This window comes from Pleurodeles waltl, chromosome 3_1 (assembly GCF_031143425.1).
Source record: "Pleurodeles waltl isolate 20211129_DDA chromosome 3_1, aPleWal1.hap1.20221129, whole genome shotgun sequence".
NCBI classification, from domain to species: Eukaryota; Metazoa; Chordata; class Amphibia; order Caudata; family Salamandridae; genus Pleurodeles; species Pleurodeles waltl.
Window position 1 is genome coordinate 182,020,986 of NC_090440.1, and position 7,804 is coordinate 182,028,789.

The 7,804-nt window shown below is 45.9% G+C and overlaps 1 protein-coding gene across 2 annotated transcripts in view; it reads right to left on the reverse strand.

The window, feature by feature from the left end:
* LOC138283907 (myosin-2 heavy chain-like) overlaps positions 1–3,190 on the reverse strand; it is a 212,936-nt gene extending 209,746 nt beyond the window's left edge. For both annotated transcript variants that reach the window (XM_069222124.1, XM_069222123.1), the window contains exon 1: positions 3,079–3,190. The gene's annotated coding sequence lies outside the window, so the exon portion shown is untranslated. The remainder of the gene's footprint in view (positions 1–3,078) is intronic.
* Positions 3,191–7,804: the final 4,614 nt, after the last annotated feature.

Sequence of the window (7,804 nt, forward strand, 5' to 3'; positions counted from 1 at the left end):
GGATGAGAATCGAAGTTTGGTTTTCTGATTCCACCTTTACAAATTTAGTTTGGTCTTACACTTTTGTATGTTTGACAAGAGTGATCAGTCTACACAGTCAGGTCTGCGCCTCGGATATTTTGTATTTTACAAGAACATCAATTCAAAGCATTTATTTGTTTCTGCCATGCTTATAACAAAATGCACGGTCCATAGCATTGAACAATGCAGAGTATAAAAATGTGACGGATGATGTAACATCCTGTCCTGTGTCCTGCTCCTGTAGTATCAATGCAATAGTGATACATATGGGGATGTACCACCGGCCAAAACTAGAGAGAATATTAGTAACTTAAAAAAGATTTAAAAAACAGGACAACGTATTTTGTAACAGGTTTATTTTTTTTTTAAATAGATTGGGTTTAGTTGTGAAGCACAGGAATTTGCTATATTAGGAGTTGACATACAGCATCTTCTTTAAAAGACCAAATGATGAGCTCTTTCTATATGCGGTCCTTGCAGTATTTTACAAAATATTAATGCCAAGTTCAATTAATTGTATGCCAAGTTCAATGAGTCGTTAGCATTGGTGGATAGTACATATTTTGCTGAAATGCTTATCGAGGATATATTGGGACTGGTGTAATCATTTGCAGACAGAGCTGTATCTATCTTCTATCATCGGGTCAAAACTAATTAAACCCAGACTAAAAGCTAAATTTTTCTCTACCCCTGAGCCGGAGCAGTTTTAATTGCCTTGCTCCAATGCACGCACCCTTGCACAATAGTGGAAGGGCATGTGCCTTCTGTTAATAACAGCTTTTGTGCTGGGCCTGGGCCCTTTCACTACAAAAACTATACTTTAATACTTTTTCCACTTTTTATGTCTGCTGTAAAGTTGGGAATATGTATTGGAAACTTTGCCATCTCCTTCATCCCATGCTTGTAACCTTGGGGAGATGTAGGATAATGGACAAAAAAGTACAGAGCACATTAAAACCAACTGTTGCACTAGTTTCTGCCTCTTATTTATAATTAGGAAAATCCTCAGTTGTATTCCTACGGCTGTCAGAAAGGATTTTGTAACACTTATTATACCAAGAAAGGATTTTTGTAACCACCTAAACATATTTTCCAAAGCTGGCTGCTATACAAAAATGCTGCAGGCAGGGTAATCCTTGGATTAAGAAGAGACTCATCCATCTAGCATCATTTAAAAACATTGCACTGGCTATCAGTTCTGAAAATATGCTACTTCAAGAACATACACCTGGTTCATAAGACCATATGCAACACAAGACAGAATTCCTATAGGACATCTCTCTTCCCCTGGTATACACTGCCCAGGGATCTAGGAGCCAAATACAACTTAAAACTCCAAGAGTCAGGAAATCAAGGCAAGCAGGCAGCTTACTGGCATGACCGTGGAAGAGTCACTTCCAGAGCATGGAACTCCTTGCCATTCGATCTTCGTTCGCAACCTCACCTACTGCTTTTCAGGCAACAACTTAAAACTTTTTGATTATGCATAGTTTTTAATCAGATGGCTAAATCGTACCTAAGCAATCTTTGGTATTCTACATTCTGCATCTTCTTCATGTTTTTCTCTTTCTGGACCGGGAGGGCTCTATGAATATTTTTTTCTTAGAAGTGCCGGACACTTTTTTTTAAAGTAGCATTTTATGCTCTATACATTGTTTCAATCAATTAATCAATCACATGCAAAGTTGGAAAAATGTGGAAAGTTTTAAAACTTGCTTCACCGCTACACTTTCTCAAGGAGTTCTAGGTTTTTGGCATAAATCGCTTTCTATGAGTGTTATTAGTTTGTGATTTGCATCAAAACTAATAGGTGGTTGCATTAGATGGCCTTGTACCACAAATGAAACAACTCCTTGATACTTTGTGTTACTGTGGCCAACTTTCCAAACCAGATCAAGATTTGGAAATTAAGTACAACCACAACACTATGTGCCAGGTTTGAGTAACAAAAGTAATCTAAACCCGGTGCGAATTATTCAATCTGAGACTGGGTGTTTTAGGACTTGACTTGGCGGTTACAAAGCCACAGAAGATCAAGGGAGCACATTTAATGAAGTGGGGACAGTGGTAAGAGAACAGGAACATCCTAATTGTAGATCCAACAAGTAACAGTGCTTAATTGGTGCCGGTGCTTGCAGGTGGTGGGCGCTGGTACTCATTCCTAGGGAACCAGACTTACTTGTCACCAGACTTTGACCCAGAGTGAGAAAGAAAAAGGGAGAAAAGGGAAAAAGACCGAGGAAGAGAAATATGCGAAGCAGCCACAAAGAACGAAAGCAGGGAAGAAAAGAACCAGCAAGAATGAGGAATTAAAGTAGAAACACAGGGTGGTGGGAGAAAGGCATGCGGTGAACTCAAGGCTAGCTGGAGTAGCTGCATTGGTATTTAGCAGCGCTCGAGGCAGCTCTTCAGGAAAGCTTTAGACCAGTGCATTGATTTGGTTATGCACACAGGAAGCTTTGCAGCGGGCCACATCTTTAGTAATTTATAACTAGAATCCATAGACCTACAATGAAAGGTCCTTGTTGGGCTTGTGCGAACTTCCTTACTCTGCACCAGTGGCTAAGTTGACTGTAGAGCATTATTGATAATAGTGGTAGCAGTTGTAGTATAAAAAAAATCTTATTGTATAGGGCTTTATACCACAATTCTACGGTCCCTATATACGCTTTAAGTAATAGCAGCTGTGACCCTGACCCACGTTAATGATGCTCAAGACCACAAAGAACTCTAAAAGGTAAGTCCTCCACTGCAGCGGGTGTTTTTCTGGTAGCCCACTGGAACGCATTAACTTCGCTCAAAAAGAGGAAGGAGCGCAGAATAAATGATCATTCATAAAATCAGCTTCGCCGAGCGGGCGCGACTCCGGGACTGAGCCCCAAACTGCACAGGACTGCGCCTGCTGCAGGTCTGTGCCTGACAGCCCCGAGCTCGCTCCTTATGGAGGATCATCTAAAACTTGTTACTTAAAAGCGCCGAGAGACGGGTCTCTTTGTGAGGGAGCGCAGAGAGACAGTGGGTTTGCTGGGGGTCGCTTTGGTCTCCTCGGTCGCTTACCTCCTTTCAGCGGGGTCCCCCAGTCGGTGGGTGTCCGATCGCGACCGTAAGCCCTCGCCTCTCTGCTAAAGTCCCGGCTGAAGACGGCCGCCTCTCGCTGTCCCCATTTCAGAAATCTGCAGCTTACGGGGCTGCTATGGTAACTAATAAAGCGACAACAAGCCGGGCAGGAGACTGTCTGATACCGAGGAGATTGCGAAAGGTGCCCATCTGTCAGCGTAGGGGAGGGGTAGGGCTGGGGACAGGGGGAGAGCGAGTTACAACCACGCTACAAACCAGAGAGCAACACGCACTCTACAGTACCACGGGCAACCACTCAGGCCGCTGTACCACAACAGCAAGGCGCTGCAGAGCCGACCTGCAACCGCACTGCACCTGAGCGCCGCAATCAACAACTGCGAAGCACAAACGAAAGTGCACTGAAAAATACAGTCCAAAGCGAGCTAATGAACATGGACAGACACAGTGGTACCTCTCAGCGATCTGAACAGGTACAACATAGAGAATGGGGTGGCATTTCCAACAAGCATTCGCAAAGCCAATAGGTCTCGCCCATGCAAGAGCTATTTGCTTTGCCATTGTATTTTAGCCAAGTTCCACACCAGAGTGGCTGCTGTTCAGCATGGCTAAATGTTTGTATTATAGAGGAAAGTGACGAGTGCAGTGGCATAGAGTGGAGATGTGTGGAGTGGAATGGCATAGAGTGTCATGGAGTGGAAAGGAGTAGAGTGGAGTATCATGGAGTGTTGTAGAGTGGCACAGAGGAAGTGTCATAGATTAGGGTGGATCCAAGTGCAGTATCGTGGAGTGATGTAGAGTGGTGTAGAGTGGAGCAGCCTGGAGTAGAGGGGCATAGAGTGTTTTCGCATAGAGTGGAGTAGAGTGTTGTGGAGGGGTGGAGAATGGCGTAGAATGTAGTGCTGTAAGAGGGGAATAGAGTAGCGTAGAATAGAGCAGTGTAGAGTGGAGTGGCGTTGAGTGGTGTGGCGTGGAGTGGTGTGGAGTGACATGAAGAAACAGGATGGGGTGGGTGGGGAGAAGAAACAGGATGGGGTGGGTGGGAAGAGAAGAAACAGGATGGGGTGGGTGGGGGGGAAGAAACAGGATAGGATGGGCTAGAGGAGACGAAATAGGATGGTGCAGGAAGAAGAAACAGGATCAGGTGGGCAGGAGAAGAAACAGGATGTGGGGACGCGCTCAGCTGTACCGGGGGCCGAGGAGGACACAGACTGCATTTCATCAAAGAGCAGGAGCCCTTTAAATCTGACCAAGCGCTCCCGCCTCGCGGGACGCGCTCAGCTGTACCGGGGGCAGAGGAGGACACAGACTGCATTTCATCAAAGGGCAGGAGCCCTTTAAATCTGACCAAGCGCTCCCGCCTCGGGGGACGCGCTCAGCTGTACCGGGGGCCGAGGAGGACACAGACTGCATTTCATCAAAGGGCAGGAGCCCTTTAAATCTGACCAAGCGCTCCCGCCTCGCGGGACGCGCTCAGCTGTACTGGGGGCCGAGGAGGACACAGACTGCATTTCATCAAAGGGCAGGAGCCCTTTAAATCTGACCAAGCGCTCCCGCCTCGCGGGACGCGCGCAGGCGCGCCCGGGCCAAGACCGGGCCAAGACGGGCCCGTCTACGCCCGTCTTCGACCGACTGAGGCCGGGCTGGGCCCTGTCCCTTTACTTCTTCACCCGGAGCCTGAGTAAGTGTCTCAACCTTTATATCATTTGGTTAATTTATTCACTTGAGCCCCCATGGGGAAAAGGAAGGCTGTCGATCTGCCAGAATCCCGGCTCGAATGTAAAAAACAAAGAAAACGCTCCAGTAAGCCTGCTAGTAAGCCTAAAAGCGGTGGGCTCAAGCCATTTGAGGAGATTGACCATCTATTTGAGAAGGTGGAGGCAATTTTAAACTGCACTGTAGGTACCAAGAAGGCCCCGGTACAACCTAGGAGGATCCAGGATTTTTTTTATAAGAAGAACAAGGGTTCAGCACCAGAACTTAATCCTCCACCTAATGGAGCAAGGGATTCATCGAATGTGCTCACTCAAACCCCTGCTTCATTTTGCGAAGCAAAGGACGCAATCAAGGACTGCACTCTCAATCAAAGCCTATTTCAAACAGAAGAGGGAACTAGTTTGCTCATTGCTCCCATTCTGCTATGTCCCGAGATTAATGTGCTCCCAAACATCCCTTGCTACAACCGGTTTCAGCCATTATTTGAGGAGGTGACTATATCTGGGACGCATGTCTCTTTGACAGAAGCTCCAGGATCCCCGATCCTCCATCCACTCTAATTACCAAACCCCTACTGGCCCAACCTTCTCTTGAACCTAATATGTCTCTCATTTTGCAGAGAGTAGACGAACTTAAGGGTATGGTGCAGCAATTAACACGACTTGTTCAGGAAAGATCGGTAATTCTGTCTGGATGCAAGTGTTGCTTAAGTGAGGAAAGGGGGAGAGGTGGACTCACTAATTCTGACTGGAGTTCGCAACCAAAGAAAGTGCATGGACCACAAGACAACCCTCACTCAAAGGAAGGGGAAACCAGAATCGATACTGTAGATAAATCTACTTGCGTTCAGCCGGGCAACATACAGCTTCTCTTTGAGAAGGCCGCTATGACAAACTGTGCTGCCCCTACCAATTGCCCCCTTTCTCCTCCAAGCTTGCAGGGATATGGAAGGCGCAAAGAACTGGGTAACCCCAGATATGTAGGGGGGGTTCCCCCTCGTTTTTAAGAGGGCCACTTGCATCTATCCATGAATCCATATACCATCTTCCTCCCCAGGGAGCCCTTACTAACTTCAGCTCGTTGATAAAAAACCAAAAATACAAACACGGGCCCAATACCTTTTTTTTAACCAATGTTCCCAGGTTGTCACAAGGAGTGAAAGAGGATCATGAGTCTAGGATAAACAAAGCCATCTATTGGCTTCGGAACCAACGGGGCTGTTTATCGGTCGTACGCTCGGACATCTCAAATGCAAAATGGCTGAGCCCCCCGGAGTCCAACCACAATATCCTTTCTTCGAGTTCTATGACAACTCCCTGATTGATCATCTCAGTGCTTTTGATATTCGTACTCGCCCGTCTTGGCTTAAAGGAAAAAGGGGAATTATCAACTTAGAGTTTGGGATAGCTGACGCACTACAGGTCCAAACAAATGTGCAAACGACCAATAACACCACTCCATGTGGGCATGCTGACATCACCTTGCCCAAGCCTGTATGACTGTCTATAAGCCAAGAAGTTTCTAGTGGGGATAGAATCGAGGAGCCACCATTGAGCTCTATTATTGAGCCAACCTCATAGGATGTCCCACAGTTAATTAGCATCATACCTGATGTTATTGGTGGACTATCACTTCTGTCATGGAACCTGGCTGGTATTGGGAGGAAACTGGATGACAAGGACTGGTGTTCATACATAAAAACTCAAGATATTTGCCTCTTTCAGGAAACCTGGGCTGAGGACATGATTATTATTGATGGGTTTCTTTCCTTTAATGTCCCTGCCCAACCTTCAGAAAAAGGGCCAGGTCGTGCTAAAGGGGGGCTGCTAATTCTCTTGAACAAAAGATTACAATGTGACTATAAGATCTTACAACTTGATTGTGTAGATTTGATGGGGTTGCAACTAACATTTCACCAGAACTTTATCATCATCCTCATTAATGTTTATGCTCGATCAGTTTCACGCGGTGTAGAATCTAAGACCCTCACCCAGCTTCTCGAGTTTTTAGACACTATCCAATCCTCATGTCATCTGATTATAGCTGGGGACGTAAACTGTGCTTTTGAACCATCGACACTATTAAGTGGCCTAACCATGGAGGAAGATTTAATATGGGGGATTGCGCAATTGAACTCTGATCGCTACTGTCCTTGTACCCGCGCAGCAGTTCAACTGGCCACACTTTGCTTGAAACATGGTCTCAGGGCCTGCAACGGCCGCACGCCCTCTCACCTGGATATTGCCCCCACCTTCAAACGAGGCACTTGTACTAGTGTAATCGATTATTTTTTAGTCGATGTAAGACTGTGGCCACAGCTTAGAGATATGAAGGTAGATCTTAGGAGCGAGAGTGACCATTACCCGCTGTTATTGTCCATCTCTGGGGATGTATTTTGTCGTTCTGCTAATAACCAAGTTACTATGGTTCCTACTCCTACTGTGAAGAACTTATCCACGAAGGTCAGATGGCCAAAGGTGGTGTCAAACCCTTATTTGCTGCATGCAATCTACTCATCTTTTTTAGACAATTTGGCACCCTACTAAGACCATGACCCCCAAGACATCCCCATTCTCCATATTCATGGAATTTTGGTTGGTAAACTTCAAGATATCTTCTACAGGAAGTGTAGGGTAAGGTCGCAAGGAGGGACCCTGATAAACAACTCTTGGTTCGATGAAACATGCTCTAGGGCCAAGTCAGGGGTAAAGAGTGCTATTATGAAAGGGTCCATAGGGGACATTCAGTTGACCAGACGCATATATAAGGAGTCCATTCTACGAGCTAAAAAAACCTGGGAGGACTCTATTTGGCAGGAACTGTTAAAAGCAACCGAATCTAACAACAATGGCTTATTTTGGGAACTTTTAGCCAAAAGAGAACATGGGGGTAGAATCACCATTACAAATCACATCCAGCCAGAAAGCTGGGTGGATCATTTTTCTTCCCTCTATGGTAAAACTGACACCCCAGAGGTTCCCACAAACCATGG